Source organism: Leuresthes tenuis, unplaced genomic scaffold, assembly GCF_036924035.1.
Source record: "Leuresthes tenuis unplaced genomic scaffold, fLeuTen1.0.hap1 SCAF_2, whole genome shotgun sequence".
NCBI lineage: Eukaryota > Metazoa > Chordata > Actinopteri > Atheriniformes > Atherinopsidae > Leuresthes > Leuresthes tenuis.
The window spans coordinates 5,066,351-5,087,285 of record NW_027325356.1 but is presented as its reverse complement, the minus strand read 5'-3'; the positions used below and the strand labels follow the sequence as shown (position 1 = coordinate 5,087,285).

General features: G+C 42.0%; 1 protein-coding gene across 4 annotated transcripts in view; it reads right to left on the bottom strand.

Annotated features, from left to right (window-relative positions):
- Nucleotides 1–11,517, bottom strand: part of LOC140301495 (C-myc promoter-binding protein-like) — a 76,397-nt gene extending 64,880 nt beyond the window's left edge. For all 4 annotated transcript variants that reach the window (XM_072379961.1, XM_072379963.1, XM_072379962.1 and 1 more), the window contains exon 1: nt 11,292–11,517. The gene's annotated coding sequence lies outside the window, so the exon portion shown is untranslated. The remainder of the gene's footprint in view (nt 1–11,291) is intronic.
- Nucleotides 11,518–20,935: the final 9,418 nt, after the last annotated feature.

The window sequence follows — 20,935 nt, the reverse complement described above, 5'->3', positions numbered from 1 at the left end:
CACTCCTGGGAAGATTGACAGCTGTCCTGAATGTTTTCCACTTGTGAATAATCTTTCTCTCTGTAGAACGATGGACTCCAGATAGTTTGGAAATGGCCTTATAACCCTTCCCAGACTGATGAGCAGCAACAGTTGCTTCTCTAAGATCAGTGCTAATGTCTTTCCTCCAGACCAGAAAACTGGCCAAACTTCTGCTTTTATGGAGGTGCTCACACTGACTGATGATCAATTAAAAACAAGTGCCTTTGATTAGTAGCACCTGGATGCTACTCATAACTCGTATGGAAACAGTTAGAGTGTAGTTTCAGTTTCTGACAGAATGATTTGGTTTATGCAGAAGCAGTTTCCTAAATGCATAAAAAATGAGGGTTTTTTCTTCCAGAAAGAGTCCACCTGGCAGCATAAAAGTGCTGAGAAGACATACAGTGTGAACACCCTTCTACTGTATAACCTCATGGATATTTTATGTACAGATTCCCCCAAGGTGCTGCATCTGGATGATTCAGAGCTGGGACTCACTCTGTGCCTTACAGAGACTAATCAAAATCTGCATCACAGCTTATGTGGTCTGATCCAAATGTTTTAATTTCCTGGCAAACCTTCACGTCTCCCCTGTCTGACTGACCTGACAGGGAAAGCTCGACTTTGTCTCGAGGTTAACGCCCAGAGAAGTCAAACCCATTCCTTCCTGGAAGAATGTTTGCGAGAGTACGTGCTCTGGCTGCGAGATGCTTTAAGGGTTCCCAGAGCCCTTCACAGTGGTACTGATTATGCTTTTCTGAATTATTTATGACATGTATTCATTTTCAACAAATGTCTTGAGACCTGGTATTTCCCAAGAACGTGCAGACTATTTTCTGTTCTAAAGCGAAACCAGCATTTGTACCTTAAAGAGGTGGTTACCTTGTTTAAAGGTACCCAAAGCTGTGACTATGCTGAGTCTTAACCAGTCATAAAGGGTGGAGAGCACTGGGAGCCAGGGTTTAGCTCCACAGGCCCAGAAACTTTAAACTTGACCACATGACAGGCTTGGAGCCAGAGCCATAGACAACGCTTCCCAGCTCAAACTCGCTGACTTATAATCACAGTAGGAGTTCAGGGAGGAGACCCAACAGGTCTTTAGTCCGCTTCTACAAGGGTTTCGTCTGAGCCAAAGTGAATGGGGAATGATTTCCAGCTGTTTGGAAAATGGGCCAAGGAAAATCACCAAAGAGCCTCGTGTTGGAGGTTCTTATGGGCCATCCGCTGCTCTCAGCTCCAGCTGTAAAGACATCCAGCACAAAGACAGCCACAGCAGGGCAGACACGTGGAGGAGGTGAGAAGGAATGTGCTCAAGAACATAAACATGAGCCAGTAGGAAGTCAGGCATCTGTTCCCAGTTAACCAAGAGCAGAGGGTGTTTGGTTCGTCTGCCTTTTAACAACATCAGGTCACATAACATGCAGGAGGAAAGACGACCTCTGTGAGAAACTACTTTTTCTTTGTAAAGTTTCATCTTTGCATCTCACCTGTTGTTTAATTTAATCAGAAAAACCCAGCTCGAGCTGCTCCACATTTCCAAAAACACTCCTCTTCATCCTGATATCACCACATCTTTAAAAAGCACCAAAACAAAAGAATTAAAGGCTCAGATATTAGAGGCTCCAGACCGATGTTTTCAGGAACTATGCTAAATATCTCTCCACTTTCCTGTGGTACATCACAAAGTTCACCTGCGATGCAGGGAAGCATTTTCAGCCTTGTATTACAGCAATTTGACCGCACAGGAACAGCATAACACACACTTAAACTGCTGTTATGCTGGGCTCAGTGAATTACTGTGTGTGCACACTTAAAGCACACCGTGCACAAGAGAAAGCCGGGATGTTTTTACCTGTGTCATCAGACACTGTGGTGCTAATCAGCTATTTTGGACATAAAAAATGAAAAAGCCACATTTCAACAGCGGAAACAACTACCTCAATCAACCTTTCTTCAATCGATGTGGGGCAAGACCAGCCCGAATCTTTTTTCTGGTGTAAATCCTTTTAGTTCAGTTTTCCCTCATGTTTAAGACAGCAGCAGCCTTTGGACAGGCACCTGTTTTCTTAAAGAAATGGCTCTGATTCTGAGTTTTGGCATAAATTCCTGCAGAGCAATAACCCACTCTTTTGTGTTTTTAACCCCTAAAAACTCTTCCTGCTTCAGCAAACAGCCTCTTAGCCTCTTACTATTCCACAGCAGACATATTCACTTTGTTTTTATTCATAACTGTGAGACGCTACGGTCCCGTGAGACAATGAGCATCAAAAAGAAAAGAGCAGCTCTTTCTGCGGATGGAAGGTGGAGTGGGCAAAAACAAAAGAAACACCAATGAGTTGCTTCTTCCTAAAACAGTGGAGGGAGATGAAGGATTTTAGAGCCAAAAAACACATTTAAAACCACATCAGTGCGACTGAAAACTGCGTTTGCTTTATATATGAACAGTTTGCGCAGCGCTTGGCTTGACTTACACAGAATAAAAATCTCTGCCACAAGCTATAAGTCACTCATGGGTTCACTTAGTTAACTGCAATGGATTCAGGCAACAAGCAAGTGGTCGATATGGAGAGCAGCTAAATTATATATGCAACCAAACAGATAACCGTGTGTGCGTTATTCAAAAAGAGCATCATTTCCCTTGTTTCTTTCATTTTGCTTGTTGGGGACCACTTTGGACCACTTTGGACCACTTTGGACCACTTTGGACCACTTTGGACCACTTTGGGGCTTTTAAACACTGATGACTTCAAATCACACACAAACAAAAATATACTTTAATGCCTTTTGGTTTAAAATGGACATTCAGACAGCATCTGAACACCAGCGCAGCATTTTTCCATGGTGTGTGGACGTCTGAACCGCCAGGAATCAGTTAATTACACCTTTTTACTCAGATTTGTCAAAACTTCTGGATGTGTGACCCGGGTAAGACGTACCCAGACTAAATGATGGCTGCAGTGAGGGACAGGAACCACCTCATAGACCTTTATTAAACATGCCATCTCATGTCAAATAGGACGAAAGATTTTTAACCTTATGTGGTGAAATGAGAAAAACTTTACCCTCTAACCGGGTTTTAGGGCAGGTTTTAGGATTTGTTCATATAGCCGAGAACCCTTTTTTTTTTACTTGTAGGATTTACAACAAATCCCTTTACATCAAATAATTTACCATCCTTCGCTTGTATTCTTCACAGGGAAAAAAAACAATGTGCTTTCATGTTGTCATAATAGTAATTATCAAGATCAAGAGGGTGTTGATCCTGATTATATTTCCAGCTACATAAAGTAAAGAACACAGACTTTATTTCTACTCCTGAGGTTTTCCAGCAGACTCCTGTAATAATAAGCAACAAAAGAAATGTTTTTCTCTGCCTGCTAAAACTCAGCTTTGTGATATAAACAAAGAAAATACCAAATAACATCAAACAAATATCACGGTTCAAGTATGGGAAAATGTGCTTTTTCTAGATGCAGTAATGGTATTTATTTTTGCCCGCAGAATAAATCTCCTTGACGTCACATTAGATTTCTGACATGGAGCATTTGTCAGAGCAGGGCCGAGCACCAGTGTTTCATCCACATTACTTTGTTTTCCTGCTTTTACTGTAAACTCCTTTTCCATAAGCAACATGATTAAAGCGGCAGGCCGTAATGCAAAAAGCAGAGGATCAGCGGGCAGAAAACAGAAACATCAGCATTAACCGTGAATGTGCTGATGGATCTATGAGGTGTCGAAGCATATCCAGTGTCTGGGAAAAGGAAAATATTTCAATCAAGCCTTGACCTGAATTGTGAAATATGTTTGGGATTGCAGCTCAGGTTTGTAGCTCTCTGGTAAGAGTACTGTGCTGTTGTGAATAATTAAACACACCTCATGATGGATGGGGAAGCAGCAGCATGAGACACAGTCCTGACAGACTTATCCTGCTGGCAAATTATTCTATTAAACTCCATATCTGATTATATATTTAAATAACATGCTTGAATAAGTTTCACTGCAGACTAAAGGTGTCACTCAAACTGATATTCTGGTTCCAAGTAACTCTGAAACTCATGTCATTTTACTCACTGGAGATAAAGAATAAGGACAAAATGTAGAACTATCTTTACTGGTATCGTACATTTCGGCTTGACACTTTGTTTTCGGGGTCTGGGAGGACTTCATCGTCTACTTGCTGAGCTGCAAAGATGCTTCAGTTTCACATTACCCTACATTAACCTCCTTATCTATCACTTACAAACCTTATACTCCATCTCAGAGAGATGCAAACATCTGGGAGCAACTGTGAGGCATGAAACATAACAGGAAAACCGTGGCAGGGTGAAGGAAATACCATTCATGCACTCATCTGTCTGATTTCAGCGAGCAGCTATCAGGGTACACTTCGGAACAACAGTTCCCCGTCTTCAGCACCATATGAGATGTTACCCTCTTGGTATTGTGTACTGTATTAGCACAGGGAAGTGCTAGCAGAGCCCTGTGGGAATTCAACTCCATGTCTCCAGGAAATCTGATCTGAATGACCTGCCTTGTCTCCTCAGACTGATCTTTTAATTCCCGGCTGCTTGGAAAACTGCTCTTTCTGTCTGTAGCTTTGCCTTCAATCAAGACAAAAAAACTGCACACATTTGGTTGCCAGCATGTCCTCTTTTGATTTGCATCTTGTTAATTGTAGAGTTTACCTTTTTGTTCTCTTTATGCTCTTCTTATAAGCACAATAGGAAGATAACAAAGACAGCAGGAATAACCAAGCAAAGATAGCAGAATAACGTGCAAATCTGACAAATTACAGCCTTCGTCAGAGCAGTTTTTAATGAGGAAAGCATCAAAGAATATCTAAGCTACTGAGCAAAAGACTCTTCAGAGTGGACCAAAGCAGAAAAATCTAAATGAAACATATATATACACACATATGTGCATTCATCCATACATTGAAACAGAAAGCTATATGGGAGATTTGGAAAAACAAGACTCCAATAAGATGTATAGCAGAGTTTCATTTAATTACGTCTCAGCAATCATATATTTAATTTCCTGTCATTAATGCTCCAGTAAGTCCATACTATCACTGTGTTGAGCTATAATCTCTACCAAAGCCAAACTTAATTCACTCACTTCAGGCATAACACCAAAGCAAATGAACTGAGGGAAATCTGTTTTGTGCTCTTTGCTGGGATGAGTGAATCTCACTCTTTAAATCATCCTTAAATTCATTCTGACTAACAACAGATGCCACCCACCAACCACGGACACATCCTGCTTTTCTCCCTGCAGACAATACTCTCAGCTTAGAGCTAATTAGGGTTTGCCGATGGTATTCCCAGGGAACATGTAATCCTATTCTCACTTGCTCTGCGAGCCCATCTATGGCAGCTCTTCTTTTGTAGTACAGTGTCTCCCTTTGGATGCGCTACCTTAAAACAAAGACTGCACTGTGCTGTGACTTTTAAGCTGACACAACTTCCTGTTTTTAAATCAGAGAGCTTCTCACATATCAGCTCTGCTTCCACCAAATTTTGTCAGTAAATGATCAGGTTTTATGCAGAATCTGCCTCAGCTTTCTTTTCAACTGGAAACTACAACCAAAAGCAGCACCATGTGGCGCTGAATCGATATCTTTACCGCTGGCCAGTAAAGGCTGTAACATTAGACCTTTGTCCAAGTAAAGCAACGGCAGCCACTTCAGTTCAATATATTAAGTTTACCTCTAAGGAACGCATTCAGTTTATTTCTACTGTTACCGAACGTGAACTGTAGCGTAGCCCACGATTTCTAACACAAAAGACAGCAGCGTTATCTTCTCTGTAGACGGCCCCTGCACACTTTGCCTGCAGCCGTTTGCACTGTAGTGACCAGCATTACTTGTGCAGCTCATAGGTCAGCTTGTTCAGAGGAAAATCACTGTTGTTACGGCTGGAAAGAGGCGTCGCTGGTGCTTTTCACTAATGAGTTATTGATCTGCGAAGTTTAAATCTGTGAATATCTTGAAGCAGCAGGAGTGTGTTTCATGCTTCAGTGAGAGCAACTGCGCTGTAGCAATAACTCTTTGTATACACACTCATTTTGTGCGCCCACACACAAAAAAAACCAAAAACATAAATACAAACTGCAAGCTCTCTGTCTTCTAAACTCAGAGTGGAGGATGTGTACCCACCAGCATGAAGCCGCTCACTATCCTACTGTTCCCTAACTTCTGCACTTATTCATTTAACTAGGAACATTTTATACATACATACATATGTGCACATATCTCCTGTTTAATAACAGAAAATGTTTCCTTTTGTGCATATTACAGGAAGAGATTCTTTCTGAATCCATAAAAAGCCCCAAAAAAGTCCTGCAGAAATCACCGGAGGGACAGAGAGGACGATTTCTATCCTCACATAAGACAAAAATAGATCAGAAGGCAGAAGAGTATGACTGTCACTTATTCTCGTGCTCTGCTATCCTCTCCTCATCTGTATCACTCGCTCAATCTGCAAGTTTGGGCCAGAGTTAGAGCCAGCAGGGCGATGTGGAATGATACAGTATTGAGGTAAAATCTGGGGAACTGGTGGTAACTCCTTTTTTGAGCATCCTAACACTAACACTGTGGGATGACGTTGCTGAACACACCAACCTGTAGGAAACACTTCAAAGTTGCCACATCTCTGCTATGGTTTCATCACAAATGAACCCCTAAAAGATGTTGAACACAGTAGCACAGGACCAGACGAGCTCCGCTGTGAGAGTGCATCCAAAACCTGACTCACAAAATAGTCCTGATATTATCTGCAGGTCAGGCGTTTAGAGCACTCACATGCTGCCTGGGGGCAGCTTTGTAAAGGCAGGCTGTTTTCCCACTTTGTGTTTGGCGAATTACGCAAGAAAGGAATAACATGCACCATGTGTCTGAGGCGCGTCGGGGAATATTTGACGTGAGTCATAGGCGGACGGCGGGTTTTTACCCTGGGGTAAGAATAAGAGGAACCAGGGTTACCTTAAGGCTTCAATCACCTAAGCAGACATCGTCCAACCGTCTACTCACTGCTGTAAATCCTGCTCACAACTGCACAGCCAGGTCAAGCTACTTATGCAATTAGTCCATGCCATTTGTCTCTGTTGTGACAGATGACAGAGCCTTCATTCAAAGTGGGACTTATTTTGCACTCTGCCATTCCTAAAGGGCATGCCTTTGTCCTCAGAACATGAACAAACAAGGCAGAAATACAGAAAACAAACATCCTGTCCATCACGCCAACAACAAGTGGATCTCCCTGAGGGAAATTTAATGGAATACAAGAAGGCGATGAGGACAAAAGAGCAGCACAAAGCAGAGGAGTTATGGGTTTGTGGCATGGCTTACCTTTCTGGTATGTGGGACTGAGGTTTTAAAATGGCCGGCTGGAGGACTTTTCTGACCAGACTCATCTGACCTGTGCAACGCCAACAAAAAGATGTTTACCTCGAGAATGTCCCTCCAGAACCCCAAAATAAGCCGTCAGGAGTCCTGAATGATGTCCGACATCTCCAGATGAACTCCTTGTATATTTTCTGCAGTTTAGATTCTAAAACTTGCAATGAGAGATTCTCTCTGGAAAAGTGTCATAACCACCACCCGAGAGTTTATGGAAAACCGAGGTATGAATAGTTTCAACATTTCTGGTCTGTTGAGTTTCAAACTTTTGCTGTTTTTACACCAAAAATAGGCTACATGGGTCCACTCGCTAAAACAAACCGATTTAATCCTTTCCCACTGCCAGTGATCCCAATTAGACCTGGAGCTGATTAATACCCACCGTCTCTGATTGAACACTTTCCAATTTCCCTCAAAAGCCAGATGTTAGCAGGTGTTATTGGGTTCAGATTCAGGATCAGGCACAAAACGATCTAGTAAGGTTTAAATAAAACTATTTGGTTGGGGCAGTAAAAGGTGGTTGATAACACAGCAATCCTGCACATTCCACCTTCCTTTCGACCACCATTAAATGGGTTCTGGGTTTTACTCATTCAGAGCATTTTGCATTGAAAAATAGACTAAACGTCGTCAGTCGGCCTGCCTGATTCTTCAGATTGGAAAGAAAGGAAGTGCAATGTGCACTCAAAACTAGTTAAAAGATGGGCAGAGCTTCCAGGAATCCTGAAAAGCTCCACTTCAAGAACCAGAGCTAATAAGATGAAAAAGGGGTGGTGTCTGAAGAAGTTCCTTACGCGGCCGGTTCAGCATATGATAAACGCTCTGTGTTATAAACACTTATGTGGAAGACGTATCTTCATTTCTGCTGCAATCAGTACTGCTCTGCAAACCACAGGGAGCAACAACTACCCAGTCTGCATTTTCAGAGGATTCCTCCTCATTCCTCAGTCCATCCACACATTAAAAGCAGACAGCTTTTCTCTCACCTTCAGAGTTTATGAGCCAGCAGTCTCCTTTGTAAACCGTCTCCTGCTACAGCTGAAACCCAGTCTGAAGCCAAGCTGCAGGCAGACCCTGCTCTGCCCGTGAAGCCCATGAAACTTGTAAAAGGTACAGTCATTTACATGTCCAAAACAAACTAGTTTCACACCGTAACATCTCCCTGGGCTGTTGTTTTCTACCAGGCAGCGCTCATAAGACGGGACTTGAGTCGTGTCCAATAGATAATAAAATGTTTATGCTCCAAGCCAATCGATTTCTGTGATATACAGACCTGCCTATTGATTCTAACCCTAAACATTTACTTTTAACTCCCAAACCTAACAATTCATGGGTGTGAGCACTGTTGAAGAGTAAGGAATCAGTGGGAAGTAGAAAAGTCCAGTGACTCGAGGAGAATGCTGTGAAGGGAAACTCTGAAACTCGAGATGTTGGTACATGATCCATTGATTGAAGCCTTCCAGCATCGCCTCTTTCCACATTGTGCCTAAATGAACGCTAACCAGGACTTCATTAGTCCAAGATGTCAATTAAAAAAGTGAATAAAAGGGTGAAAAATGTTCCATTCATCTGCAGGAAACTTAACAAGCTCACTTGAGGTCTTTTCTGTGTTTCTGAGAAACGCCGTGCAACATCACTGACCAGCAGCACAAGAACTTAAGAACATATATAATATAATGCCCAAGATATTCCCAGAGATTAAAGTAATCCCTGTCCATTTCCCTGTTATGTGTGTCCACCACAGTTGTTGTTTTCCTCCTCAACGTTTCTGTCAGATTGCAAAAAGCCTGGGTCGTGAACCACGGTTTTACTACAGTTTTTCTGTCATATATGTGTGGCTTTCAAGGATATTCCTCAGTTAAAATGCAGCTTGGCATTCCTCTTTCCCCTCTGGTTGGTGCAAGCTCTAACTTATGACGACTGAAGGAAGTGAAAACCTCAAACTTTCCCCGTTGAAAGACACAAATTTGGCTGTTTCACAGCTGTCTTGGTGGAGGACGGTTATTTGACATGCAAGAAATGCTTGAAAAGAGCGGCTGCCTTGAAATGAACGTTTGCAACCAGCCACCAGTCGAAGTGTGTCTGACACTGGTGAAACTGGGTTTGCTACCCTGGCAGAAAACACAGCTAATTACAGAGCAGCTAGTTGCTCAGCTGGAGTCATCCTGCATCTATTCTATACTTTAAAGTCTTTTAAATCTACATTAACTTACACTTTTTCTTTCTCTTCTTTGTACGTGTGCATCAACACTGAAATATCAGATCCGAAGAGTAAAGTGTAGAAAGTGAGCGTGTGTGCAAAAACTCTGCCGAGCTGTAGGTTTCACATCACTTAACTGGAAGCATTTGTTTATATTTCATTAATTAGTGTTTTTTATGAGCATAAGCTATTATAATCTGATGTTTAAGGGGCTGCATTTATTTGAAATGTATCCCAAAGAATTAAATGACCTATTTTATGTTTACCAATAATACATAATATCAAAAATAACATTGATACTGTTTAATGGACAGTTTTATATCCTAACACGTGAAAATATCTGATGCTAGGGCTGTCGTTGCAATATCGTGACACTAGGTAGGTAGTAGGTGCTAGTGTTTTTGATTCAGTAGAAGAAGTAGTTGTCCCAGGTTAAGACAACTACTTCTTCTACTGAATTAAAAAAACACTAGCACCGGAGCTAATACTTTCACCCTCTGGCAAAATTCCACTGCCTTATTTATTCGCCAGTCGATGGAAATGAGTGACATTTCCTTTTTTTTTGCAGCTTTTGAGAAGATAAGCTCAGATTTGCTGTGCTTGTGAACAGAAACCCAGCTACTAGCAAGACGAGGAAAGAATAACTATTCAGCTCGTTGATGTGCATCTTAAGCTGGGGTTTAATTAAACAGTTATTGAGCCGTTATTGTTAATCAGCAACTTTTGGAGCTGTGGACCAGCACCTATTTCCCATTGTGTTATGGGAGTGGGTTGGTTTGTGACCAACTCCTTCACTGAAAGCAAGGAAAAGTCAGAAGTAGAGAAGGGAGACTGAGAAAAAATGGCACTCGAAGCACTCTGCTGAATAAAAATGCAAATGTGTGCAGTTTTGGAGGTGGGTTTACTTCATGTGCACCCTCCCTACACTACTTTGGTTGAGAAACGATGGTGTGAGAGGTGTTTTGATTCATATGACACCTATATGGGCTGAACCTAAACTTTGTGGGCTGCACCTGGCATACACCCACCTGCCTTTCCCAGAGGCGAGCTTTCTTTTTGGCTCACAGCAGACAGACAGAGCTTTACAAACCCTGTGAAAACCAGACATCTCCTCCAGGCTGAGCTGCAAATCACTCGCATGTGAGGCAGTATAATGGCTGCACCTTTTCTACCAGAAAGGTTCAATGAGAGACATTTTCTGTGACCGTCACGAAAGCACACGCTGAGCAACATAACGCACTCTTGGGCAGTGGGATGTCCGTGGTGAGGGTAATGTTTTGGGTTATTTTTAGCTTTGAGCGGCACGCTGGAGCGTACAACAGAGGTATGATCAGATGACTTGAGGTTTAATGTGGTTAGGATGAGTAGTATTTCGTTCGTACTGACCGACATTCATATTATTTAATTGATTTAAAACAACCTGTGGCACGCGCTCCGTTTCGGGGATAAACTAGCGGGGAAAGCCCGAGACACGTCAAACGTGATGAGGGCAAAACTGTCTTTAGTGGCAGATCAAACACACGTTAACAAACTGGCAGCACGGGTGAGGTGACAGAGCTAGCAAGAGGGATTTCTGGCTGGTTTTAGCTGTAGTTAAGACCTGGCAGCTGTTCGGTAAATCCGTCACCAGCCAGTCAGTCAGTCAGTAACGGTCCATCATTCCGTACTTACCCGCTTATGAACGTCAAATCAGGTCTCACACACAACTTCGACCGCTGTCCGTCGTCTATCGAAGCCGTGACATTACAGTGGCGACAAGGTGAGACGGTTGCTGCGGGTGTAGTCGTTGCCAATGTCCTTCGTCAGAGTGTAACCGTTAGCTGTCCAGCCGAGAGAGAGACGCTGCCTCTTCTGTCACTCACTGTGCCGAGCCGGCTGTCCGCTCCGCCGCCATCTTGGTTGTGATGGGAATCCGCCGTCACACACACACTCACTCACGCGCTCACACACATGCTCGTTTTTCCTTGTCTTCAGAGGACATTTAATTGACTTTTACACACACGTTCAAAGCCTGGAGACCGAACTACGTCCAGAACCACAACACCCCGACCCTGGTGAAGGAGAAAGGGTTGGGGTCGCCTTACAGTGTAGAAGCACAAATACCACGCCGTGAAAAGGTGACTTTATTAGTCAAAGTAGAAGGCGGTGCATACGACTTTAACAGTAATACACAGAGAAATTATTGGAAAAAAAATATTAACTTGGATTATTGTGCACTCTGTCTTTTTTGGACCTGAAGTGCTAAACACAAAGTAAAAGCAACAATGGTTCACAAGCACAACACACCGTGAAATCTTTGCTGAAATGTTCATTTCCACAATGACTGATCACTTATGACAGTTTTATATCCCTCAGTTTTGATGAATATGATGTTTAATTTAAATAGCTTATCCATTCATTATTAAAATTCTGTATATATGTAAGTAAACGATGTGTGTACTGTTGTGTGACGATCAAGCTATTTTCCTGGTTAAATAAAGGTAAAATAATACTGATAACAACGAAAGCATGGTTGACTGGATCAATTTATCAACTCTTTCTTTCAGCTATTCTTTTTTACATTATTGTTCACAATGAAACATCATATTTCTAAGCTCCTGCTGTGTTTTAAATTGGAAAGTAACTAAAGCCAATCGTTTAAATTAATCTAAAATTAATATATTTGCAGCTGGAAGGTAGCAGGTGGAGATAGAAACTAGCACGAAAGAGTCGGCTACCTCAGGTTTGTACTTAAGTACAGCGATTTAGCAAATGTATTAACACAAGCTTTACCATAACATGAACATAAAACAAATATGTGAACAGATTTATTTCCCCAAAATATGAGGAATGCTAGTAGACGCCACACATGTGGTTTTCCATCTCTCTCAGCAGGAAGTAGGTCACATCATCTACCTGATGCTGACAATTCAATTACCTCATTCATACTTAAGACTCATGTTTTAATTAAACTGGCCCACTTCTGGTGTTAAGTAATGAAGTCAGCCTTGATTATTACATAACACATATGATTATAATTGAAGTTTAATACATTTTTGATGGGCTTTTCTCCTATTCTTCCATTTTAAATCCACAAATAGATTTTTCAACAGTTTTCCCACAAAGATTTTGCATGGAGCTCCAAATGGGCCACATTCTTAAGCACGGATAATGTTAAAATTGCTGTGTTTTACTTGTGACATTAGTCAGATTAGTACAGTTATGATATTGTTTGGTGTTGCCTGTAGTAAAGCACATCCAATACTTTTTTACATTTTATACCAAATGTGTTAGACAGGGAATTTTGGGAAAGAGGCAGCGCTGAGGGGAAAATAAAGAGCAGTGAAAGCTCTTGCTGAGCAGCTATCAGGAATACCACAGGGTATCCCCAAGGGTAAACAGGCAAATTACTTTATATCTTGCCTGCTACTTTCTGCCTGGAGCGGCGACACGATGAGTAAAGTGAGTTTCTGGAAAGAGAAATAAATACAAACTGCAAGAGATGTGAAAACAAATATTTAAACTTTCAACTCAGTCTACAGACTTCAAGCCCCTTTCTGATAAGAATCGAGATTTAAACCTTGTTAAGATGCCCAAAAGATTTCTTTTTTTATGCTTTACAAGATGATAAGTGAATTCATCCATCAGTGCTACAGCTGCTCGTATTGAGTCTGCAGAGCACCACATACCATCTCAGAAAGGTGAGGTCAGCTGCTTGTGGAACAATGGAGAAAGCTTAGACACCTGGCCTCACAGATTTTATCTCGTGGTTTTTCCGCAGTTCCAGCTGAGCAGCGAACATTTATCTTAATCCTCACAAACTGACCAGCATCGGCGCTGAGATTTCATTATAGAAATCATCTCGATAAGAAGAAATAAAGAAAAACACGTGTTAGGTTCAGGCTGAAAAGTTTATGTGCGCTCACTTTTTCAGATGATTGATTCAAATATTAATAAGAAAATATGTACCGGTTATGTTGATGAAGCTTCTCAGTCATCCAGGTCATGGTAATCATAAGAGCTTGTATAAGGGCAGCTGGACTTCTTTTTGGATCTTGAAGACATTTTCAGTTCAGAACTTGAAGAAGCCTTTCGGATGAGAGGTGAAACGTCATAAAAGATCCAAAAAGAAGTCCAGTTCCCCTTATTCAAGCTCTTATGATTAGCAAATATGTACATATGGACTGTACATGTTGGTGTAAATAAGACCAGTTATCATAAACTAAATAGACAAGCTTTAAGACTTTAATAAAAACTAAAGCTCTAAGAAATGTGGATACGATAGAAGGGAAACAGGGAAATCTGCCTATATCAAATATTTTTCTGCCTGACGCAGTAGGTGACTAATAAATGTCAAAGGGATCATTAGTGAGAACTAGACTACGCTTCATCCCCAGACAGCAAATGTAAGGTTTTGGTTCGCATCCAGAAAACAAGTTTTGTGACCTTTGAAGCGTCTCAGAAATAAAGTCTGTCACATTCTATTGAAAGCTCCTGTGCTTCAGAGTTAGAAGAAGCGGTGTTAGCATTAAAAATGGATACTGCAGTGATTTAACATGCTTGTCAGTTCACCGAACTGGGTCTGAAATATTCAAGAGGTTGAACAAAGATGAACAAAAGTAACATTTCATCTTCGAGGAGATTGTAAAGTATGCATTCGAATACTAAATAAAGAAGACCCAGCGAAGACCCAACAATATCTACATTTTGAAAAGGCCAAACTTTTTTGAAGAAATAAGAAGTGAACCCAGTGGCATTCATGTGTTTTGTTGAAAAACACGTGCTAAAGTGCCCTCTTGGGATCCAAAACGCGTGCTAAAGTGCCCTCTTCTGAGCCAAAACGCGTGCTAAAGTACCCTCTTCTGAGCCAAAACCTGTGCTAAAGTGCCCTCTTCGGAGCCAAAACCTGTGCTAAAGTGCCCTCTTGGGAGCCAAAACCTGTGCTAAAGTGCCCTCTTCTGAGCCAAAACGCGTGCTAAAGTGCCCTCTTCGGAGCCAAAACCTGTGCTAAAGTGCCCTCTTCTGAGCCAAAACGCGTGCTAAAGTGCCCTCTTCGGAGCCAAAACCTGTGCTAAAGTGCCCTCTTCGGAGCCAAAACCTGTGCTAAAGTGCCCTCTTGGGATCCAAAACGCGTGCTAAAGTGCCCTCTTCTGAGCCAAAACGCGTGCTAAAGTACCCTCTTCTGAGCCAAAACCTGTGCTAAAGTGCCCTCTTCTGAGCCAAAACCTGTGCTAAAGTGCCCTCTTGGGAGCCAAAACCTGTGCTAAAGTGCCCTCTTCTGAGCCAAAACGCGTGCTAAAGTGCCCTCTTCGGAGCCAAAACCTGTGCTAAAGTGCCCTCTTCTGAGCCAAAACCCGTGCTAAAGTGCCCTCTTCAGAGCCAAAACCTGTGCTAAAGTGCCCTCTTGGGAGCCAAAACGCGTGCTAAAGTGCCCTCTTCAGAGCCAAAACCCGTGCTAAAGTGCCCTCTTCTGAGCCAAAACCCGTGCTAAAGTGCCCTCTTCAGAGCCAAAACGCGTGCTAAGGTGCCCTCTTCTGAGCCAAAACCTGTGCTAAACTGCCCTCTTGGGATCCAAAACGCGTGCTAAAGTGCCCTCTTCTGAGCCAAAACGCGTGCTAAAGTGCCCTCTTCAGAGCCAAAACGCGTGCTAAGGTGCCATCTTCAGTGGTGAGGATGCGCTATTTGTGCCCTTTTTTTTCTTTCTGCCCCGCCCTTCAAAAAGTCTGTGCGCGCCACTGAGTGAATCCATTGCCAAGAAATGAAATCAAACATCTGATAGCACTGTTACTGTGTGAGACTGCTGGGAGGCATCCATCCCCTCAAATAATTTTGTTATTTTAATGATCCATTAGCATTTCTTTCTAGATTTGCTCCTGAGGGGCATGTTTTCACGGAGTACACATGAAAGCATCATAAACAATCAAGTGAATTGCTTGAATATCACCTGGTTAGGGCAAACTATCTGGTTAGATCAGAGAGGGTGTTCACCGTTGAAAGTTAAACATTTCATGAACGATATCAGCTCATCTTGAATTTCACAGCAGCAGCGTGTCTCATAAAAGTTGGGACAGGTCCATGTTCACCACTGTGTCGCATCTCCTCTTCTTTTAACAACAGTCCATAAATATCTGGGAGCATAAATGTATAAATCTGTGCATTTGATCTCCAAATTATAGTCGTGTTACAAACCATGATTGCAAATTGTGAGATGCTAACGTAGCCTATGCTGGTGTTTTCTGTCAGGCAGCAGCCATATGATCCAGCATTAGGGCAGTAAAATGTGTAAGCTCTAAACATGTATATTTCTCTAACCCATCCATGTATTTCTAACATCAGCATGGTGAAGTATAAAGAAGTAATCCTGAGTAAGGAAAACATTCAAAAGGGCTTCATAGAGACACTGAAAGGTTTTATTCTGTGGACACGTTCTGTCATAAGATCGGGTTGAGCTGGGCAAATTCAAGCAGTTTTTAAGAGGGCCCAAACGGTCTGTATAAGTATGTCATCGTGATGTCAAACAGAGAAAAACCTGAAAGCAGGAAATAAGACAAAGCAGTTCGGCTGCAGCTCTGTGCTGCAACACTTCACAGCTGTTACATGTCGAATCAGGTCAGAGCTTTTAGCTCTATATGCAAACTGTTTTAACAAATATAAACTCTAAATCTCAGGCGGCTACCGTCCCTGTAGCAGCACACAGTGCAGAGCTCACTCTGCTGTCCTTTGTTTTCCCACTTCAGAGGCACACGGTGGAGGTGGACTGAGACTGTCGTGATGTTTGGGTGTAGCCTAATGTGTCGTTTGTCTTGTGGTGAACTGATCTCAGAGTTTTCCAGGCCAGCTTGACCCCAGTGCACCCCAGAACTGACTCACTCCCTCTTGAAATTGATAAATGTGAATGTAAAACTGAGAAATGAATGATGCAAGCGGACAAACTCAATCCACAGTGAGTGTGAGTAGGTGTCAGGTTTGTTCTGTTCCAGTGGGGGTGGAGAGCTGGCAAAGCATTCCCACACAGTCATGCATCGCCATATTCACTTTTAACTGGACTGGATAGCATAGAGGTATTATTGCCACCTTTTGTGTGGGAGATCTGGGTTCAAATCCCCTGCATCAAAGGTACTGTCTCCAGTAGGGTTCCTATCTTACCCTATCTGCCTACCTGTAAGTCGCTTTGGATAAAAGCGTCTGCTCAATGCATAAATATATATTCTAGCTTTTGTTCTCAAAGGTTAGATGCACCAAAACTAGCAAACAGCTCGGCTAAATGTCCTGACGGACACATGTTTCTCATTTTGAATGCATATGTGCGACACTATGTGTATGAGCAGTTTAGCTGGTGGCTGTTTCCTACACAACATCTGATCTGCAGTACAACAACATGTTTCGAGTTGCTTTCTACAGATTGTAGGCATAACATTTATTCTAAGCAGATGCATAATTATCATTTTAGTGTTTTTAGACTTGCTTACAAACGTGTCCCACAAATATGTGATCAACTGTGCAGTTTACAGTGTTTTAATAGCGCGTTACTTGGATTTGAAAATAAAAATTTAGTATATTTGTGAAACATTTCCTTCATTTTGCAGACTCACCTATGTGATTCCTCACATTTTAGACTTATATATATATATTATTTATACCTTAATGCACGGTCAGATAGCAACCTTTAATCTTCACAAAGGCCACTAACGGATTAGTGGCTTATTCTATAACCCCAACATTCTTATAGAAAAAGGCATCATTAGGGCAGAAACAAGCATTTTCTCATCTTTCTGTCCCGCCTCAGCGGTGATACACAAACAAATCTTATCATCTAGGTGATTCAAACTTGCTTTATAAAAAAATAAATTAGATGACGCAACTGATCAGATTGAATCATAATCTCATATCTAAGTCTCTCAGCATGCAAAACGTGTCCAGTTTTCGCTGCTGCTGGTGGAATGTCACTGCTGCCATCTGCTGTCCTCTCCATCTAAACGCAGGTAATCTGACAAGCTAGTGGTTTAACGTCTGAAAGTCTGAACTGTTTTCAGACTTAACTGGTCAAGTGGGTGCAGATGCACTAGGAGTTAAAAAGTAGAAGATTGTTTTTCAAGAGTCACACAACAGTCCTGATTCCAGATCGCATCAATAGCTGTTTCCAGTGGAGACATCAAGAATTAAGACAACTCGAAGTGAAAACTGTTTGTCCCCCTTTTAAAAATTCCAAAGTAGCACATTTTTATGTTGAAACATGTCACTTGGGATCAATTAATGTCCTCTCTGGTCTTCTGTAGCTCTAAAACCATCCTACAGATAACAGATGGGACAAAACCACCTGCTGCCACCATACAGCAGTTAATGGTGTTAGTGGTGATTAAAAGCTTGCGGCCTCTGATCATAAACATGCTGATGGCTGCAGTGTTTTTCACATGGCACGATAAGTCTTCCAGTGATACAAAAGGCAGAGAGTGTGCATGTTTGAAGATGCTCATGCTGTGCAACACTGATTGACAGATGGAAAGAAGAGAACTTTCTGTACTTTGCATGATCATTAAAAAGTGCTAAATATCCATATAATCCATCACAAACTCTAACAATTCTGATGTCATCCCTTTTTTAAATGTATAAATTGTACATTCGGACTGAACTTATTACCAAGACCTGCTTTCCACACCAAAACTAAGCCAGAAATAAACAACAACTCTGATTTGTGGCTATCTTGAGGCTATTTTCTCATTACAAACTTGGGTTTGGGTCCATTCCCTAAACTGTGATTAAATTATGTCATTTTAAAGTCTTGACTTCATTACTTGGCCGTTGCTAGTTTTGCATTTTATGGAGTTGGAAGTTGACCAATATGAGGGTGGAACCTGATAAATGGACACTGAAAGCATGGATTAGTTTTCAGAAGGGCTGCCAGCACCCTGATCAGAGGCAGTGAATCAAGTTTATGACACCAAAATGGAGAGAAGGAGAGAAGAAGAGAGGTATGACAGAGACCAGTTTTAAGATCTCTCTTATTGTAGGTTTGAACTCACTCTGGTGTACTCCGACTGCAGGGAGACAGTTCATATCATAATATCATGTAATATCATAAGTCTGTGTTCATTAAAGCTGTGATCTGTGGTCTACGGTCGTCAGCTGGTGATGTCAAGACACCAGAAATAGTTGATCAATGTTATATATATGATGTATTGTGCGACATCCAAAACAGCAGCTGGTGACAGTTATGCATCAAGTGGCAGGAAACTGAGAGGAATAGTTCATGTTCTTCCACTGCTGGTTGAACAAATCTAATAACAAGAATACAATTCAATAAATTGCCTAAATACTGACCAAACCATAGAGGAGAGGAAATGCTTTATCTATCAAAACACACTAAGCAAATCAGCAAAATGAACCAAAGGGAAAACAACGCAGGACTACACTGTGGCCCTGTGATTTGACCTGTCCAGGGTGTATCCCGCCTCTCGCCCAATGACAGCTGGGATAGGCTCCAGCCCCCCCGCTACTCTGAGTTGGATTAAGCGGGTATAGAAGATGGATGGATGGATTAGTGATGATTACTGCACACAAACTGAAAAGAATAAGCACCATGACTCACAAACATGTCTGAAGCAAATCAACTGGTCTACATCACAAATCCTTAAAGTCACAATGATCCATGGCAACGCAGCCACATGCAAGATGATTACGTTCCCCTTCACTTAACAGGAATCCTGACAGAGAAAACAAACGAACGGCCCAGTTACTGTAACTGATAAGCTAAAAACACACTACAATATAAGAGAGGGGAAAGCTGTGGTTAGTATTTCTGAGGAAGTCTCAGAACAAGAGCTAAACAATAGACACAATAATAAACAACATTTTCCAAACCATGGATATAAAGAAAGAAATCAGACCAAACAGCAGATAAAGGCCTCCCTCAGCTGCTCTCAGGTGTGTCAGACCCAGGTGAGCTCCCCACCCCCCTTTTTGTACAATCTAAACCTATAATCTGCCATTCCACACGCTGAACTCATTTTTTTGCCTCTGTGACACCGCACCAAAGGAAGCCGTTCGTTCCTGCTGACAAGCAAAGAGTTGGTGCTAATGTAGCATCAGTTTTCTAGGCCTGTGGCCAGAGCTTTAAGAGTTGAAAAGTAGTTGTGGACCTGCTCCAAATCAACACTGGAGCTGCTCGGTTTGGTAAAGATCCAGAGTGTTTAAGTGGCTTTTGTTGGCTCCATGTCCGACACCAAGTGACTGCAATTCTTCTACATTCTGGAGTTAAACCCTGAGCCGGTTTGTTTGTGACCCTGTCCACAAAACAGATTTATCCATAAAACAAAATAAGAGCATTAATTTGTCTTGATCTTGTAGTTCAGTGAAAGAAAAAATAATCAGTGGATTTGGAGAAAGATTAAACTGGCTTTAGGTCTGGGTCGGGTCTGACTGACCGATCCACCACAAGCAAGCTGTACCTGAGTGTTTCTTTGGGACAGGTCCGTTCTTTTCAGGAACTCACATCTGATTCACCAGAAAAACATTGGTTCAGAGAGCTTTATAAGTTCTAACTGAACAAGATTTAACAGTACTGAACAGCTAAATTTAGAGCCACATGTGATGACTGGTCAAACCCCCAGAGCGCATCCAGACCGAGTTTCATGGCTCTGCATGTTTGTGCCACCGTGGCTCACACTTCCGCTGTAAGACAAGCTGCATGCTCAGACACTGAGTTACTGGAAGCTCTCCTCTCTGCTATTGATTGCAAACAGTGGGGTTTGCAAATGTTTACATGGCTCGCAAGAGACATACAACCTTTTTCAAATGATCCCCTTCCCAGCTCTCTCCTCCCTGCATTAGAGGTCAGGAGCCGGGGAGGAAGTGATCCGGCTGATAAGCTGCAGAGAGACAGAGCGGCTGTCGGAGATTCTCCGGTGGTCATTCTGTTACTGTCCATCGGTGGATGGAGGGGAAATTGTTGAAGCATCACTGTCACTGAGGAGCAGTCGTGTTTGAAATCTCCTAAAAGTCACCGTGTCGTCTCTGTTGAATGTATATTAAATGATGTCATGCTTCAAGTAATTAAATCCACAGCCAATCAATACCCAGCCTGCGGTTAAAACATGACACAAGAAACCACGGAGCTCCTCTTCTAATTGTAGTTTGCTGAAGGATAATTAGAGAGCGCCTGGTCTGACCACCATTAAAGACACTGCTGAGTGCAAATTAGCTGGCCAAAGAGGTGGCTGTTAGGAAAGAATTTGCTTTCTAATACTGCTTTTTGGAGCTTTGTTTATCTACAGGCGATATGTGTCTTTGTGTTAAAACGTCACAAAATTTACACTCTAAAAGTTTAAATATGATGGAAT